General features: G+C 39.3%; 1 protein-coding gene across 3 annotated transcripts in view; it reads left to right on the top strand.

Annotated features, from left to right (window-relative positions):
* The window catches only part of BRD10 (bromodomain containing 10), a 73,094-nt gene that overhangs the window by 4,832 nt on the left and 48,552 nt on the right, over positions 1–19,710 (top strand). The window lies entirely within an intron of this gene.

The raw sequence follows: 19,710 nt of genomic DNA on the forward strand, positions 1-19,710 counted from the left end.
GATCAGCAGAAATGAAGTGTAAGGAAAATCTAGAATTTTCTTTGTTCATTAGCATCTTTCAATATTTTTTTCACCAGTTAGCGTACTGTTTTACAGTATTTGAATTTTGCTCTGCATACATAATCTTAAAACTAAATGGCTTTTTCCTGAATTACAGCTTTTGTGTGCAGTTACCTATTTAAGTAAAGACTTGACAGCATCAGAAGAAATCTATATTTCTAATTGTTCTGATTGATTAGTGTGTTAAGTCACAGAAATAGACCTAAATTTGAAAAATTGGTTTATCAGATCAACCCCTTTCTTCTCAATGGAACAACATGGGCTCGATAGTACATTTTTACTCTGCCTTAAATTCTGAATCTGAAATAGTTCAGGTTCTGAGTTAGTGACTGATACAGGTAATGGCTTGAGTGAAGCAAGATAGTTTCTTGATCAGTGAAAACTGATATTGAAGAACATGAACATAACTTCTATGTATGCCTACTTTTCATCTACTGAAAATAACTACGCGTTGAAAAGATGATGCTTAATTACTGGATGAGCTGGTTGGATGCAGATACCAAATATATAAAGTCAGTGTTTAGCTACACTAGCTCATTAATACCCTTTTTTCCCAGCAGTGCTTGAAATTCCAGTCACTGCTGATATATAATTAATTTGGTCATAACTTTCTAGCAAATATAATGTTTTCTTTTGTTTTTATAATGAAACACTTTATTATTTCCTCTGACCAGAAACCAAAGATACTGGTTTTGTGCTACAATATAAAAACAAGTATCTTCAGTGAATATATCTGACAAATGATGTTGTTTAAAATATGTCCTAAAATGCTAAAAGATGAGCTTCAGTAGTTTGGATAGATTAAAGTTCACAAACACAAGATGTGTGTGTGTGTGTGTGTGTGTGCACGTGTGCGCATGCATGCGCATGCGTGTGTGTGTGTATTCCCTAATTTTGTTTATAAGCAGATGTTTACATTTTAAATCTGGCAAGTGTGACAATAGCTATTCTTACAACTTTGAAGTTGCAAGGATAAATGAACATTATCTCCATAGCTGAACACTCAATTACATTACCCTGTAATTGCTGATGAAGCAAATAATAACAGGATTCAGTTAACATCATAGTTTAGTAAATGAGAAAAGGACGATGAAACTGAGATTTGTCTCTTTGTTTTAGGCCAGGGAAATTATGGCCATCAAATATTGTTCAATTAGAACTGAAAGATGGAGTATAAATGTTTAATAAAACAATGAAGAATTAACTATGTAAATGTTATCTATGAAGATAGGACTTGAAGCTAATCTTGCATACTTCAAATGAAGGAGCTCTTGCTATTCAAGAAAGTTTTGATCAATGGAGAATTTCCATTGATGGAATGAGAAATTAAGCCATTTTTGTTTCCCTGCCTTATCCCATTTGTTTCAGAAAGCAGGAGACCATGCTAGATTTGGTTTGTTTACCAATAGTTAAAGTAAGAGACTGAACTTTCCAGTGAACTTGAATCTGTAACAAGCATATACTATTTCTTTTTTTTTTTAATTTTATTGGTTTTTAAAAACAAACATAAACAAAACATAAAAACATCAAGCTATCTTCCATAGCTGTACATACAATGTGCCGGTTGGTTTACAAATTGTTTTGTGCTTCCATTTCGTTTATTTTATAACAGTTCATATTATCATCCCAAATCTATCCTAAAATCATTTTGTAGATATAATAAGAAAAAAGTACATCTTTATATATTTATTATTTTCTAAAAGTCTACGTATTTCATTACTGTATTTTATTGTCTAACCATTCATAGAAAAGATCCCAAATTTTATAAAATTGTTTATCCTCTTGTTCTCTAATTTCAAATGTCAATCTACTCATTTCAGCACATTCCAATATTTTCTTAATGATTTCCTCCTGTGATGGTATTTTCTCATTTTTCCAGTTTTTAGCAAATACAATCCTAGCCGCTGTTAATACATTTACAATCAGGTATTTCAAGTCTTTACTATATATTTCAGGTAAAATTCCCAATAAAAATTTCTCTGGTTTCAAGTCTATGTTTTTTTGTCATTTTTTCCAACCACGTGTGGATTTTAGTCCAATATTTTTTAGCATCCGCACAAGTCCACCACATATGGTAATATGAGCCGGGTGTCTGATGACATTTCCAACATTTTTCAGATTTATTCTTGAACATTCTTGCTATTCTTGTCGGGGGGAAATGCCACCTGTAAAACATCTTATACAAATTTTCTTTATATGCTGTTGACATTGTCATTTTATAATTTTTAGACCACAATTTTTGCCATTTTTCTAAATCGATCCCATATCCAAAATTCTTCCCCCAAGCAATCATAGTTTCTTTAACTTGTTCTTCTACTTTAATTTCTAATAAATATCCATACAATTTTTTAATCACCTTTTCATCAGTACCTGTCAAAATCTTATCTAAATCAGTCAGTTTATCATAGAAACCTTCTGTTTTAGAATCTTTATCATACCTTGAATGTATTTGCACATATGAAAACCAATTCATCTTTATACCTTGTTCCTCTAGTTTTTGCATAGATTTAAGTTCACCCTTTTCATTCAATATATATAAGCGACCGGAAGCCCCCACCACCACGGAACGCCCCAAAATCAGCGCAGGGCAGAGTATACCCGGGCGGAGCGAGCGCGGATAACGGGATCCAGGAGCCGAGGCCGCTGCGCCAACAAGCATCCAAAGCAGGGAAACGCGATAAGGACCACTTGGAGGCATCTTTTGGGCAAAATGCATCGCCCAACAACGTTGCCTTTTGATATTATAGAGGAGTCCGACGTAGGAACTTACCCTGTGCGGGCGCCATCCTTTGGCGCGCTACTTTCGGTAGCATTCACCAAAGCTCACCAAGCGCTGGCGTATCATTCGTGACGCCACCGGAAGTGATTTTTCGTCAAAAAGATGGCGGCGCCAGCTGACACCGAACCGGGTCATGGCGCGCCAGCTGGACGCCGAACCGGGCCGCGGCGTCGAAAGGTTGGGGATCCCGTATTATAGGATAAGAAAATGCTTCAATAGTCGATAACCAGACTAGAATTTTCAAATAACATTCTTTTAATCTTCTCCCAGTTTAACCACAGAGACTCCCGTATATAATGTCTTCTAAAATACCCCTGTGTTTTAGTTCCTTTATACCATAAAAAAGCATGCCACCCCAACAACAAATCATGTCCTTCTAATGTCAACAATCTAGTATTTCTTAGTGTTATCCATTCCTTAACCCACATCAGATTTGTAGCTTGATAATACAACTCCCAATTAGGCAAACCAAATCCTCCTCTAATTCTAGCATCTTGCAAAAGTTTTAACTTTATTCTCGCTTTCTTACCTTGCCATATATATTTCAACACAATTTTATTTAAATCTTCAAAGTAATCTTTTCCAAGCCTAATTGGAATTGTTTGAAACAAATATAAAATTCTGGGTAATATATTCATCTTGATTGTTGAAATTCTTCCTATTAGTGACAGTTGTAAATTTTCCCATTTCGCCAGATCTAGCGCTATCTGCTGTTTAAGTTTGATATAATTATTCTCTTTTAGTGTACTACATCTTGCTGTCAAATATATCCCCAAATACTTGATCTTATTCGTGACCTGAATTTTCAATAGGTCTGCCAGTTCTTCCTTTTGTCTTAATAGCATATTCTTTGTCAAGATCTTTGTCTTATCTTTATTTATTTTCAAACCAGCCACCTTTCCATATGTCTCTATCTTTTCTATCAATTTTGATGCTGTTTCTAAAGGGTCTTCTAAGATGAAAACCAGATCATCTGCAAATGCTTGCAGCTTAAATTCTTCCTTTTTGATTTTCATTCCTTTTATATTCTTTTCATCTCTAATATTTCTGTTTAGCACTTCCAAAGTTAACCCAAACAACAAAGGTGATAGTGGGCACCCTTGTCTTGTTCCTTTTCTTATATTGATAGAGTCTGTCAGTTCTCCCTCTTTCATTATCTTTGCCGTTTGCTTATACTATATAGCTTCTATTGCTTGAATAAATTTTCTAGTGAAGCCCATCTGTTCCAGCAGTAATAACATGAATCGCCAATTCACATTATCAAAAGCCTTCTGTGCATCTAGAAATATCAGAGCCATTTGTTTTTCAGGATGTGCCTCGTAGTATTCCAAGGTGTCCAAGATTACTCTCATATTATCTTTAATTTGTCTCTGGCAGAAATCCATTTTGATCAGGATGAATAAAGTTATTTAGATATTTTTTAAGTCTTTCTGCCAATATTGAAGCAAAGATTTTATAATCTGCATTTAGTAGAGAAATAGGTCTATAGTTCTTAATTTGTAATGGATCGGCCTTCTCTTTTGGAATAAGTGTAATATAGGCTTCTGACCATGATTTAGGTATCTTCTTCTTTAACATAACTTCATTCATAACTTCTAGCAATGGAAGATTCAACGATTCTTGAAATGTTTTGTAAATTTCTGTCGGAAGTCCATCTGGGCCTGGTGCCTTTCCATTATTTTGCTTCTTGAGTGCTTCAGTTAACTCCATCATCGTTATATTGCTTTCTAACATTGTTTCAATCTCTTTAGGTATCTGAGGTAAATTAGCATTCTGTAAGTACTGTTTAACTCTTTCCTCATCAATATTCTCTTGCATATATAGTTTCCCATAGAAGTCTCGAATGATTTCCTTCTTCTCTTTACTACCATAGCAAACTTGGCCTTGGTCATCTGTTAATTACAATATTTTCCTTGATTCTTTCTCCTTTCTCAATTTGTATGCTAACCATCTACCTGGTTTGTTTGCGTCTTCAAAGTAGTTCTGTTTAGCACCTCTAATTTTCTGTGCTAATTCTTCTTTTTCTATTTGACCCATTTTATGTTTAACTATATCCATTTTTAGCTTGATGTCCTTTTTCTGTGGCATTTTCTGTAGCTCTTTTTCAAGTCTTTTATACTCATTCTCTAAGGCCTTAGAGGCTAATCTTTTCATAGTATTTCTTTTCCTTGTATAGTCTATTATCAAGCCTCTAACATATCCCTTCATTGTATCCCATACATTCTGAATTGATGTATCTTCTTTTTTATTTTCTCTAAAGAAAAAAGCCAATTCTTTCTCCATCCACTGTGTGAAGTCTTTTTCCTTTAAAATAGTATTATTTAACATCCATCTAGATCTTCTTTTTTGTCCTTTCCATTTAATTGTCATTGGATTGTGATCTGCTGAAGTACTTGTTTCAATATTTATTTCTTGAATATTAGTTATTAATTCTGTTGACATCTATATCATATCTATTCTGGACCATGATAAGTGTCTATTTGAATAGAAGGTGTATTTTTGCTTCAATATTGGCAGAAAGGCTTAAAAAATATTTAAATAATTTTATCCATCCTGATCAAAATGGATTTCTGCCCAAAGAGACAAATTAAAGACAATATGAGAGTAATCTTGGACACCTTGGAATATTACGAGGCACATCCTGAAAAACAAATGGCTCTGATATTTCTAGATGCACAGAAGGCATTTGATAATGTGAATTGGCAATTCATGTTATTACTGTTGGAACAGATGGGTTTTGCTAGAAAATTTATTCAAGCAATAGAAGCTACATACTATAAGCAAACAAGCATATACTATTTCTAACACCAGAAACACCACCAGAAGATGGATGTTTCTTATTATCAATTGTTAGGGAACATGAGCGGGAGGCGGGTTTTTTTCATGTTTTGTTGATAAACTTCCTATAAGCCATCTGGTTGGTGGAAATAGAAGAATGGACTAGATAAGCTTTTAATTTTACACAGTGAGACTATTTCTAAATTGTTTTTATGTTCCTCTTTGTCACTGGTATGTTTCAGCAAATACAATTGTTCATAGCTAATTCTTAAAATGATTACAGAAACTTTGTACAAAACATCTTGAGTGGCTTTCATATGATAGTTAGCAATTCTCACTTTACACTAATTTTGATAGCCAGCCTATTTTTAGGACTCTATTCTGTCATATATTTCCATTTTCAAAACAAAAATCTATATTTTTTCCTATTAAGGGCCTTACATTCTGTTGAAAAAGTAGCTTTCTCTCAGAATTCCAAAAATCAAGGTAATCACATTTCTTATTGCTATATTTACATCTCAATTTCTCTAGGAATGCAGTAAATGGAAGATTCAAGACAGCTACAAGGAAATATTTCTTCATAAGTGCATTATTGAACAATGGAATTTGCTGCAGTTAATTTAAAAGTTTTAAAAGAAAAAAAGAGACAAAGCTATTGATGGCTACTAGACATGAATGACTATTGTGAAAAGATTCCTGTATTTTTATAAAGCTTAATAGAGACCCCAAGATTATCTTTGTCTCCACTTAGACAAATGGTTTATCCAGCTAATGTGACTCTGAGTCTAGTCCCTTCCTCCCTAGTCCTGGGCTTCCCTCTCAGTCCTAGAACAGGGTCATAGTAAACCACTTCTGAAAAACTTGCCAAGATGACTATAGGGACTTGTCCAGACAGTCTCCAAGAATTGAACACAATTGAACAGAAGTAGCAGCCTAGGAGGGAAAATTTAAGCAGATACTGTGTGGAAAAGCCTGAACAGACTAGGAATAATATTTTTTTCAACATTGACTCTTTTTAGATAAAACTTTATCCAGTTAGAAGAGGTTTTCGATTTCAGATTATTAAGAACCTAGTTGCAACCATCAGATAATGTTATAATTTGTTATCTCACTCTGTGGCAGAGAGATTAAGGATATCACTTGATTTGACAAAATAATCAGTTTTATGAAAATATTATTCTGAAGAAGGAAGTTAGTTAGCAACATTTAAGGCAATAAAACACTTCCTCTCAAATTTTCCTCTCTGTATGATCCAAACTCTAGTAGGTAATATGTAAGTTGTTTATTGAGATGTTTGTTGCTTTCTGCTTTTCTAAAATAAATTATTTGTTATATCTAAAGAAAAGAAAGGACAATATTTCTTTAAAAGAGATTTTCTTATATTAAAAGCTTCTTCACATGCAGGGATGCATGGTTGCATAGCTATGTTGTATGGACACATTTTTCAGAAATCATTTTTGTTTTTCTGAACTTTGAGTAGGAAATCCAAACATTTTCCCCCTAGACTTGGAACATAACAGATCCTTAGCAGACAAGTTGGACAACTGATAAATGCAATCTGTTGTAGTTCTAATTTTTACTGGGTTTGCCAGTAGATTGTGTATTAAAAGGTAAAAAATTTCCCCTGTCCAATTGTGTCTGACTCTAGGGGATTGTGCTCATTTCCATTTCTTAGCCAAGAAAGCCAGTGTTGTCTGAAAATACTTTCAGCATGACTATATGCCGAGGTGCATAGAACATTGTTACCTTCCCACAGAAGTGGTACATATTTATCTACTCGCATTTGCATGCCTTTGAACTGCTAGATGGGCAGTAGCTAGAGCAAGTATCAGGGGCTCGGCCCTGTCACGCAGAGTTCAGGTCTCAAACCCGGGCTGTTAGCTTTCCAAATGACAAACTCAACTTCTTTAACTACTGAGCCATCAACTGTAATCAGTTATGGATCATGTTTTTGAGTTACTGGTTGTTTGGCCATCATTTCTTCCCATTTTTATGAAAGTAAAATTTATTCAAAATAGTAATCTAAGCCTATGCATTGGTGTTTCTCAACTTGGCAGATTGAAGAGGACATCAATTCCTATAATTCCCCAGCCAGCCAGTCTCTCGTGCCCCTTTCATTTCTGGACTATACAAAGTCACTTTACAGTTGAGTGTAGACCACATGGAAACTTCAGATAATGCACAATGGAGCTGCCTAATAAATAATCAGACCCCATTACACCATTATTATTTGAGATGCAGTGGCTATCAGTATGTTTCTGTGTGCAGTTCTAAATGTTTTTTTTATCTATAAAGATCTCTATGCTTGGTGTCTGGGTATCTTTGAAATTACCTATTCCAGATAGAATCTTTCTACTTAATGCATGCAGAGAGTATGTTGCATACCCTCAGTGTGTGGAGGACCTTTTCGTATTTTTCTTTTTCAAAATTATAGTATTATCTTTTTAACCTAGTGAGATGTCTAAAGGATCTATTGCTTTTCAACCATGAGGAAGACAGCACAGTCATTTTGTTAATGCTTAAACAAGGAATCAATTTGTTTTTAATTTTAGATAAATAACTGTAAATAATTATAAATGGGTTCCCTTAATATTTTAACATACCAAAAGGTCTCAGTCCTTGCCTTTCTTGGCACTAAATATGTATTCATAAATCTATCATTGGCAGATTGAGGCTGTCTAAGGCTATGATTCTAAGCTAACTCCCAACTTCTGCCTTCAGTTGCCTCTTTCTCTCTCGTGTGACATGGGAGAAGCCCTTCACTACATACTTATTTTAGTAATTATAGTGCCACATCGTTACAGATAATGTGTTGAAATCCCCTTCCATTAGAACTTATGTGGAAAGCATATGAAAGTGACTATTCTGTGTCGGTGCTCTTATCCTGTAGAATAGTTTGTCCCACAGGAAGAAGATTGTGAGACCCAGTGGGATGGGAGGTTGCCCAAGGGGTGCCTCAGGTGGGAAAGGCCCTGGGAGGCCTGGTGCAGGCTTCTTGTGAGTTGAGAAGGTGTTGCAGTGCAGGCCTCGGCCTCCCAGGTCCTCCTACTACTGAGGCACCTTTGCTCTGCTTAATGATCTGCATGGTCATTTAATGAGCACAATGGGAAGAACCAGGATGTGATTGTTAAGCAAGAGGATCACATGGGTGCCTCTTTCATGATCGCAGAGTTATGGCCGTAATTCCAGGCTCAGTTGTGTTTGTAAATTGAGGATTACTTGTACTTCAGGAACATCTCTTTTCTTTGTAATTGTTTCTTCTGGGGGGGAAATGGAGAAAGATGTATATGTGTAAGGCTGGTTTCTGTGTGACTGAGAGAAAGGGGTATGTATGTATGTATGTATGTATATATGTATGCATTTTACTTTTCTTCTGGGAGATAAGTATACTTATATGTATACCTGTACAAAAGTGTCACATGTATTTATTTGTCATGTAGAGCGGGGTAGCCAACCTTTTGGACCTCAGGGACCACCAAACTCATAATTTTAAATCCCACGGACCACTAATATGAATTTTGAGTGACGGTGGCTTGCTGACGTTGGTGGGAAAGTCGGTCCCATATTCCAGAGCTGCAGTAGTCACAAGACTGGCTCTTTGGTCATCCTGGAGCCGCTGCTCCTCCAGTCCATGGCAGGCCGGTACACCCGGGTGGAGGTGCAGCTGTTCCGAGATGACCAAAGGGCCAGTCCTGTGACTACTACAGCTCTGGATCGACTTTTCCACCAACATCAGCAAGCCACCCCAGGGTGGATTTCCCTTTCCCGTCTTTGGTCTTACCTTCCAGTTCCAGCTTGCATGGCTCTATTCAAGGTAAGGTTTGCGCTTGGCCGAAGCGGGTGGGAGGGCCATGTGGGCAGTGCAGCCTTGTGTTCCTGCACAGCCTGGATTAATTGCTTTGGGAGATTGCTTTGAGGGGGGACATTTCTCTACGGACCACCAAAATTTTCTTGCGGATCACCAGCCGTACCCGGCCCACTGGTTGATGACCACTGATGTAGAAGATCTCCAGGATTTCTCTCTCTCTCTCTCTCTCTCTCCCTCCCTCCCTCCTTCCCTCCTTCCCCCTCCCCCTCTCTCTGAAAGCTGTGCTTTGGCTGATAATTTAGAGTAATTGCCTTCTTTTATAAGTTGCACATCTCGCTGATAGTGAAGAAAGTTAAATATTTGGGAATTCAACTATCTCAATATCTATCTTCTTCATTAGATCTTTTGTCTGTTTATCTGTAAGGTTTTAACTAGTGTTTTAGTTTCTCTTTATTTATTTTCAGTCCTGCAACTTCACTGTAACCTTCTATTTTCCTTATAAGTTTGGTTCCAGTTTCTTGTGGTTCTTCTATGATAAATACTAGGTCATCTGCAAATGCCTGTAATTTATATTTTTCCTTTTTTATTTCCATCCATTTTATTTCCATCCATTTTATTTCTGTACCATGTCTATTTAGCACTTCCAATGTCGAAATAAATAGTAATGGGAACAATGAACTTCTTTCACTTGTGCCTTTTTAATATTGAAATTCTCTGTCATGTCCCCATTTACAATCACTCTTGCAGTCTTTTGGAATATATCGCTTTGATTATATTAGTAAATCTTTCTCCAAATTCCATATACTTTAATTCAGTGGTAGGATTCAACTGGTCTAACAATTGGTTTGGTGAGCGCATGCAGCGTTTAAAACCCATCCATTTTCAGCTCTAATACTTACCTTCTACTGCAGCCCTGGTGAGTAAAACAGCTGAGGTGTGGCAATCCTGTGCTGAGCAAGTCAGCTGAGCTGCAAAACACAGAAATAAAGGACAGATTAGAGCAGGGGTGGGTGGGGCCAAATGATTGCTGGAACTACCAGTTCACCCGAACTGGTCCAAACTGGTAGAATCCCACCCCTGCTTTAATTGTAGTAACATAAATTGCCAGTTTACATTGTCCAATGCTTTCTGCGCATCTAAGAAAATCAAAGCCATTTGTTTTCAGGATGTGCCTTGGCTGTATCCCATACATTTTGCAGTGAGGTCTCTTCCTTTCTTCCTATCTTTAAATGTCAACATGTCTGATTTTTTTTTTTTTAAATGACATTCTAGACTTATACTGGCTTACTGTTGTCTTTTTAAATTATACAAACAATATATACAGTTGTCTTCTAATTTGTAGGTAACCAAAATTATCCTTACCTCTCTGCAAAAATAAAAAAGGAAAAGTAGCCAAATCCCTTAAAGAAAATGGAAAATTTGAAAGATTATAACAATTTTCATTTTTGAATAAAATACTTGCACAAAAGAATTCTATCTCAAAGGGAAAAAATAAGGATCAAAGACCTCCTACAATCTGTATTTAAAATATGGACTAAAGTTATAAGTTAACATTAGCAATCAATGTATAAGATTGTTTTTTTCAGTGTAATTGAATCACTACCATTTTCAGATCAGTGTGGATTTTTAAAAAGTCTTTCTTCCTTTACTCCATAACATTAACAATATCACTAACCAAAAGTATTTGAGGGAAACATAAAGTTATTAATTCCTCTGCTGTTAGTTTTGTAACATGAGACCTGGAAGTTTTAGAATTATCAGTACTGTAATGTTCAGCATCAGCAGCATCATAGAATGCCTTGTATCTAAAAAGCTACAGTAATTACCATTTTGCCTTTGAAACGTTTCCATGTTGCTTTGCTGAAAGAGTTGATAGTATCTGCATTTTCTAATATTAGTTATGGAGGTTTTAACATATTAGTTGGTAATATTTTGGGGTGAAATTGGTAGAAAACATCTGAGCTACACTTGCTTGATCAAGAGATTATGTGGAGCTAGTATCAATAAACCCTCTATGTTCTGTTCCATTGCTTTATCATGAAACTGCTATAATTCATGATCAATACTTTTCTGCTCTAATGCCATTGTTTACTTTAGTTGGAAAGTCTTTCATAAAACTTTCCTAAGATTGAGAACATTTGATACTATTTTAGACTTACCTTGAAGATTTAGTAATAATCTAATCCTTGTCTTTATAAATTCTGTATTCAAAGGCAATATTTAAATTTTCATAGAAAGATTCTTGAAGGGCAATGTATTCTAAGTTTTTGCAGATCTTTTGAGCAGGAGGTGATTTTATTCAAATTTCTATTAAATTTTCAATATCGTACTAGTTGTGGCCTGTTTAATAGCTTTACTGCATTATTGCACCATGTCTTTAAATATTATCAAGGCATAGGAGCAGTTTCTTAAAATATAACTATATATACTTTGAGAGGCTATATTAAATTATTATTTTTCTCAAATTAAATCTATATTTACCCAAAGGAATGGGTTCTAGTTGTGGAATGGAAATTAATTTAGAGTGATATCCCAATAAATGAGTAATGTACTAAATAAGATGCTTAGCTCTTACTCTATATACAATATTATATACATCAAATGTTAATGTTTACAGTTGCTAAGATTTTCTGTCTTATAAACAGACTAAGTACACATTCTGCAAATGTATTACATGTTAATGCCATTTAGCTGAATTATAGCTGCTGAGTTTGTAGTTCTTCATCTGTTAAACTATGTATCATTCAGAAGTATATATAGTACCTTGCATATAAAAATTGATTTACTGTATATACTCAGTATAAGCCTAGTTTTCAGCCCAATTTTTGTGCTGAAAAAATCCCCTCGGCTTATACTCGAGGTCAGATCCCTCTGAAAAAAAAAATGGTGTGGAGTCGTGGCCTCCAGTAACAGCGACTCCCAACAGCCAACCCGGGAAGGAAGAAAAAGCGCTTTGCCTTTCCCTTCCCGAGCGCAGCGGGACTGGGGCGCTCGGCGGCAGCGACTCCCAACAGCCCCAGCCGGGAAGGGAAGGCAAAAAGCACTTTGCCTTTCCCTTCCCAGCGGCAGACGAGACTGGGGCGCGCCGGCGGTGGTGACTCCTGACTCAGGGGCCTCCGAGGGAGGAAGAGAGTGACTCCTGCCTCCGCTGTCATCATCATCTTCTTCTTTTGGGTTAGTGATCAATTAAACCTTTCATGATAGTGAGATCGTTTCCCAAATTAATTATTTTTATTTTTGAAATTTACCAGTAGCTGCTGCATTTCCCACCTCGGCTTATACTCGAGTCAATAAGTTTTTCCCAGTTTTTGTGTAAAATTAGGTGCCTCAAACTTATATTGAAGCGACTTATACTCGAGTATATACGGTATATTGGTTATGATCATACTTTCTCAACTTAACATATAAATCTATTCACTGTGTAATGTTTAAATGTAGCAAAGACAAAATGTTACTTCCCTGATACATTAGTTTACAATTCAGTGTAAAACTAAGGTAGATGTTATTAATTTTCAGAATGTACCCTGAATAGTGGATAGTAACTGTTGTTTAAATGGCTGAATAAATGCCTCCAGAGTGCAGTTTTTAAATGATGTAGGAATTATAAAACAGTTGAGAAAGTTTCTTAAGACTTCAAAATAAGTTATGCAGTCCCTTTATTTATCTCACTAAGCATATTCTTGAACCCACAAGATGGTGTATTGGACTGAAGCTTTTTGCATGAGTTTTAAAATGCTCTTAACTTTTAAAATGCTTTGTCAGTAATTCCAAAATGGTATATTCTTAAAACCTTTTGTACATCCCTGTTTTACCTCCTTTGACTCCTGCAACCAGCTTTGAGAGAAACTCTTACATAATACGCTTGACCTTAAGAGTTGTAGTGGATAGAGCTATGGAGCCATGGTAGCGCAGTGATTAAAATGCATTACTGCAGGTTACTTCTCCTGACTGCCAGCTGCCAGCAGTTTGGCAGTTCGAGTCTCACCGGCTCAAGGTTAACTTAGCCTTCCATCTTTCTGAAGTCAGTAAAACGAGGACCCAGATAGTTGGGGGCTACATTGCTACACTGTAAACTGCTTAGAGAGGGCTGTAAAGCACTGTAAAGTGGTATATAAGTCTTAAGTGCTATTGCTATTGATTGATGCAGCTTCCAGCTTCTCCCATAATTTGGTCCTTGATACAGAATCAAAATAAAAACATTTTATGTGTATTTAATAGTGAAATTTAAGTGGAAAAATCAGTATACAATAGTAATGTTTCTAATTGTATAAGACCTTTCAAGAAAAAATGAGACTTCTTTTAAACCTTTTATTCTCTTCTAAACTGTACTGAACACTAAACAAATCCTAATTTGGAAAAAATGTGGATATTTTCACTAAAGCATTTGAACAATCAATCACTATGATGTATAAACTGATATATGAAAATTTTATCTGTTTCGCTAGGAGGTCTGAACATTTGCTCAGAGTTTTTCCCATTCCAACATTGCACTTTGCTCCCTCTGCTTTTAGGAGGACAATTATATTATTAAATAACATTTCGTAAGTAACATTTATAACCAAAATGATACCACCAGTCATCTTCAGGAGGACCTCTGCATTTGTAGTAGTTTTTGTTATGTGTTAATAAATGTATACATTTGTATGTAAAATATGGCAAAACTCTTAATGGAGAAAAGTTCTCCAAAAAAAAGGAAAAATTTGGGTTATTGAAATATAATAAAATTTGTTAGAAAAAGTCAAAAACCCAAAACTCATTACAGGGTAGATTTTGTCTTTTTTCAGCCTAAAACCATTTTTGGAATTATTTTTGGACTTTCTTTGAAAACCTAGTATGTTAAAGTAAAAGAGTTTAATTGGATGATTTAACTTCTTGAAAGACACAAAGATATTTTAATTATTCTCCGTAGAGCTGCTGCGAGCATCCAGACAGTGGGAGGTGCTCCAGTCTTCACTCTAACAGGCTGAGCTATAATTGAGGAACGCTCCTCCTCCTCCACGTGACTCCTCCACGCGTTCCCCAGTTTTAGCTCAGTCTCGCTAGAGACAGGCAGCTTCTTCGTTTACTCCTTGGCCGATCCAGGTTTTCTTTCTTGTTTCTTCAAAAATCAGGTTTGATTTCTCCTTCCTCCTTGTTCCCTGCGCAAGTAGTTTTCGTCCCAAATTGAATTAGGAGCGTTTTTCGCCCCTCAAGGGGGGAAATAGGGGGATTTGGATCCCTTTGCCCCCCCCACCCCCCCTCCCTCTCCTCTGCCGCCTTTCTAGCCACGCTACAGCTGAGCAGCGGCTCAAGATCACGCTATAGATAGCGCTGTGTTGCACCTTCCCCCCACGAACGCCTAGAAGAAGGAGAGCTTCTTCTTACAGCCCTTGTATTGTTTTTCTGCCCTTTTTCCGGCTGTTTGTGTTGCTTAGAGGGTTTGTGCATCTCTGGGGTAGTCGCGCCGAAGCCGGCGGCCATTTTGAGTGTGCCTCGTGGCCGGCTGCCATTTTGAAAATTTTTGCTATCTTTCTGATCGGGCTGCGAGGTTGCTAGAGGCCCATAGCGGGACCGGCAGGCTGTGTGGAGCCTGAATTTGAAGGGTAGTGTAGTCCAGTGCCCAGTTGCCCTTTACATTTTACTTCTAGTTGGCTTTTCGTTTTCTCCGCAGCTCGCCCAGAGACGCAGGCACTTACTTCCCATTTTTGTTGGGAGGCTGCCTCAGGAGGCCACCCCTTTTTTTCTCTTGCTGGTTATTCTTTTCCCTTTTCTGGCCTCGGCGTTCATTTGGTGTATTGGACTGTTAGGATTTAATTTTAAATTTATTTACTTTCTTCTTGGTAAACAATAAGTTGAAAGCAGATTATTATAAAAAAATTTCTTTTTGTTTGGACTTGATTGGCACCTTTTGGGCTCCGCCCACAAAATAATAATAATAATAATATAATAAAATAAAATAATAAAATAATAAAATAAAATAAAATAAAATAAAATAATAAAATAAAATAAAATAAAATAAAATAATAAAATAAAATAAAATAAAATAAAATAAAATAAAATAAAATAAAATAAAATAAAATAATAAAATAAAATAAAATAAAATAAAATAAAATAAAATAAAATAAAATAAAATAAAATAATAAAATAATAAAATAAAATAAAATAAATAAAATAAAATAAAATAAAATAAAATAAAATAAAATAAATAATAAAATAAAATAAAATAATAAAATAAAATAAAATAAAATAATAAAATAAAATAAAATAAAATAAAATAATAAATAAAATAAAACAAAATAAATTATAATAAAAAAATAATTATCCAAAAGGGGGAACGCGGCCCAACTACAGGAAAGCCGGCCTACGTTGTAGGTCGAACTCCCAGGCGTGCCAACCGCCCTTGTTTTTTTCTTATCTAATATCTCTTTTGTGTCATGGCAGAAGGTAATCCCAGAGGTCCTTCTTTGAAGGCGAAGTCAAAGACACACTATTTGCGCAAAAGGGACAAGGACCCCTCCAAGGCCTCTCAAATGGATTCCTTAAGGCGTCATAAGGCCTTGGAGAAAGAGTTTGAAAAACGATCTAAAGACTCGCATTCTGTAAATCCTGCCCCACCCTCCCCTTTCAGGTCAACCTTCTCCTTCCAGGTGCTCACCTGCCCGAAGTCGCCAGGCCTCTCGCACGCCTGAGGCGACCTTCACACCAACCACAGCGGGCCTACGTCCAGAAGACCCGCCCTCAACCATTATTCCGGACAGCATTAGAGAATGGATGCAACTGGCCATCAGGCAAGGAATAGCAGAGGGCATCCAGCAGCTATCCAGACCAGGTTCCCAAATGATGGCGCCCGAGGTCGAATCCATGTCTGGTAGATCCCTCTCCAGACCGGCATCTCATCACGGTCAGGTACCTTCCCAAGTGGAAGCCCCTTTTCCGGAAGGGGAGGAGGCCCAGGAAGAGGAAAAGATGGGGTTTGAACCCTTCAGGGAAGAGGAAGGTTCGGATAGGGGGTCTCTACAATACTCAGAACCCTTCTTCGAAGTAGACCCCATGGAAGGAGAGATGTCAGAGGATGAGGGCATTTCCCCTGACCAACCTGCTTTTGTAGGCCTGTTTAAGCCTCATTTGTTTAAGTCCTTGCTATTCAAGGCAAAGAATGTCTCGGGCCTGACTTCCCAGTCTCCCTCTGAACCATCTTTAGCGACCCCGGGGGGACCGGAAGATTCGATATTCAGACAACCGGTCGTCGAAACTGAGGTTATTCCAACCCCCACCCCCAATTTTTTCCGATTTGGTCGCAAGGCAATTGGCCTCTGCGGGTCCCCCTCCCGTGCCTTCCAGCCAAGACAAGAGATTGTTTAATCTCGATCCGGAATTTTCTACCATGCTAAACACGCCTGAGGTAGACGACCCCATAGTGAGGTTAGCATCATCATCCAATCCCACTGACGCTCTGGAAGCGCTGAAGCCAGAGGATAAGCGAGCAGAGATGGCGCTGCGGCGAGCGCACCAGTCGGAGGATGCTTGGGCCATCCGGTCGGCCACAGCCGCGTCATTTTTCACTCGTTCGTCCATCAGGTGGCTCAGACAATTGAAGCAGCATGTCCCCCCGTCAAACACTAGGGCTCAGCAGGACATTGCCAAGCTCACAGCCGCAGCGGAGTTCGCGGTTGATGCCACTTTTCATTCTGTAAAATTTTCGGCTAGGGCCATCTCATCCCACGTTACTGCCCGAAGGCTGCTTTGGCTTAGACACTGGCAGGCCGATGTTAAAAATAAAACTAAGTTGGCCTCAGCTCCTATAGCAGGAGGAAAATTGTTTGGCCCGGCACTTGACCCATTACTGATGGAAAGCCGGAATAAGAAGAAGTTCCTCCCATCACTTTTTCGAAGGCAAGAACCTAGAGGGCCCTTTCGGAGGGGCTCGTTTCGCACCCCTTTCCAACCTTCCTTCATCCCTAGGTATCAGAGCTCCCTGACTTTCCGGTCGGCCTATCAGGACCGGGGCGATTCGGAAGACAGAAATAGAAGGGGAGGTACCTACAGGAGACCCTTCCGGGGTGCAGGGAATAAGGCGCCCCGCCGTCCCAGGTAAGCTTTCAGCCTCTTATCCCATTGGCGATCGCCTTAAGTATTTTGCCGACCAGTGGGACTCATCCACTTCAGATTCCTGGGTTAGGGACACTGTAAGGTTTGGTCTCCCTCTTCAGTTTCAGTCTGTTCCTCCCCAACACTTCATGGTTTCCCCCCTTTCCAGAGACCCGACCAAGCGGGCTCTCATGGCAGCCGCTATCACTCATCTTTCTGATATCAAGGCCATCCAGCCCGTGCCTTTCTCACAGCGGGGAAGGGGGTTCTATTCCCTCCTATTCTTGGTCCCTAAACATTCCAGGGGTTGGAGGCCCATTTTAGATCTGAAAAGGCTCAATCGCTATATCGTCCGTCACAAGTTCAAGATGCATACACTTCAGTCAATCTTACAGGGTACCAGGAAGGGAGACTGGCTTACATCCATCGACCTCTCCGAGGCATATCTCCATGTACCCATTCACCCCTCGTATTCCAAATATTTGAGATTTTGCTACAACAATCAGCATTTCCAATACGTAGCCCTTCCCTTTGGGCTCGTCTCGGCCCCGAGGACCTTCACCAAGGTGTTGGCAGCCCTGGCAGCTCACCTCAGGCACTTCCCTATCCGCATTCACTGCTACCTTGACGACATTCTTATTCTGTCCCCTACCCGGCATCAAGCTGAGAGTGACACTAAGACCACCCTCTCAGTGCTTCAGGCTCACGGATTCCTCGTTAACTGGGAGAAGAGTCAACTTAACCCTTCCACACGCATAGCTCACCTAGGAGCTGTGATTGATTCGGTTGAAGAGAGGGTCTTCCTCTCTCAAGAGAGGTTCAGCAGTATCCAAAAAGCTATCAGGTCAATTAGACGGACTAGAAAGGCCTCGTTGCTGGACTTGTCCAAATTGCTTGGAAAGTTAGTCTCATGTATATCAATTATTCCCTGGGCACGTTTACATTCCAGATCCCTGCAGTGGTTCCTCCTGCCGTACCAATGTTCCGGAAGGAGCAACTCAGGCCTCGTGGTGAAGGTTCCTCCAAGGGTTCTCGCCTCCCTTCTCTGGTGGACAAGACCCTCTACCAACAGAGGTCATCTCTTCAAGGAGCCCCCAAGGGTCACTCTCACAACAGACACCAGCCTTTCCGGATGGGGAGCCCACATGCAGTCGCTTTCAGCCCAGGGAACTTGGTCTGCAACTGAGCAGCGCTGCAGCATCAACTGGCTGGAGCTTCACGCAGTATATCTAGCCCTGCGCGCCTTCCTCCCGCAGGTACGAGGCCACCACGTTCTGGTCTTAACAGACAACACTATTACCAAAGCCCACATCAATCGTCAAGGGGGCACTCATTCCATTCGCCTCATGAGGGAGGCCGAGCGGCTTTGTCGATGGGCAGAGGTGCATCTCTTATCCATCAGGGCGGAACACATCTCGGGGGTCTCGAATGCCCAAGCAGACTGGCTGAGCAGGGCCACGCTGGACCAATCGGAATGGTGCCTACACCCCTCCTTATTCAGGGAGGCAGCAGCAGTATTCGGTCAACCTTCGGTGGACCTGTTCGCATCGCCACTCAATGCTCAGACACCGAGATTCTTCTCTCGTTACCCTGCCGACGGCGCAGAGAACCACGATGCCCTCCGCTGCCCCTGGCCCACTGGGCTCCTGTACGCCTTTCCCCCCCTCCCGCTGATACCCAAGGTGATTCAGAAGTTAATACTCGAAAGGGCAGAGGTCCTCCTGGTAGCCCCGTTTTGGCCCAGGAGACCGTGGTTTGCGGATCTTCGCAATCTGTCAGTGGCCCCAGCATGGAGGATCCCCCTCGACAGGATTTCTCTGTCCCAGGTACCTCTTCAGCATCCAGACCCACAGTGGCTTCAGTTAGCCGTGTGGAGGTTGAGCGGGAAAGGCTAAAAAATGAGGGCCTGTCGGTCCAGGTCATCAATACCATCCTGGCAGCAAGGCGGCCTTCGACTACCCGCATTTATAACGCAACCTGGAACATCTTTTGTAAATGGTGCCATAAGTCGTCCGTTGATCCACTCTCGCCTTCAATTGCGCAAATCCTGGCCTTCCTACAGGTCGGTCTAGATAGGGGCCTCTCTCCCAACACTCTGAGAAGGCAGGTCGCAGCCCTGTCCACTGTGGTCGCTGGCAGTTCTTCTGTCTCACTTTCCCACCACCCTCGCATAAGGGCTTTCCTTAGAGGGGCCTCTAATCTGCACCCCCCGGTGATC

The sequence above is a fragment of the Notechis scutatus genome, chromosome 2 (genome assembly GCF_049901735.1).
Source record: "Notechis scutatus isolate UNSWTSFEM ecotype Mainland chromosome 2, rNotScu1.2, whole genome shotgun sequence".
NCBI lineage: Eukaryota > Metazoa > Chordata > Lepidosauria > Squamata > Elapidae > Notechis > Notechis scutatus.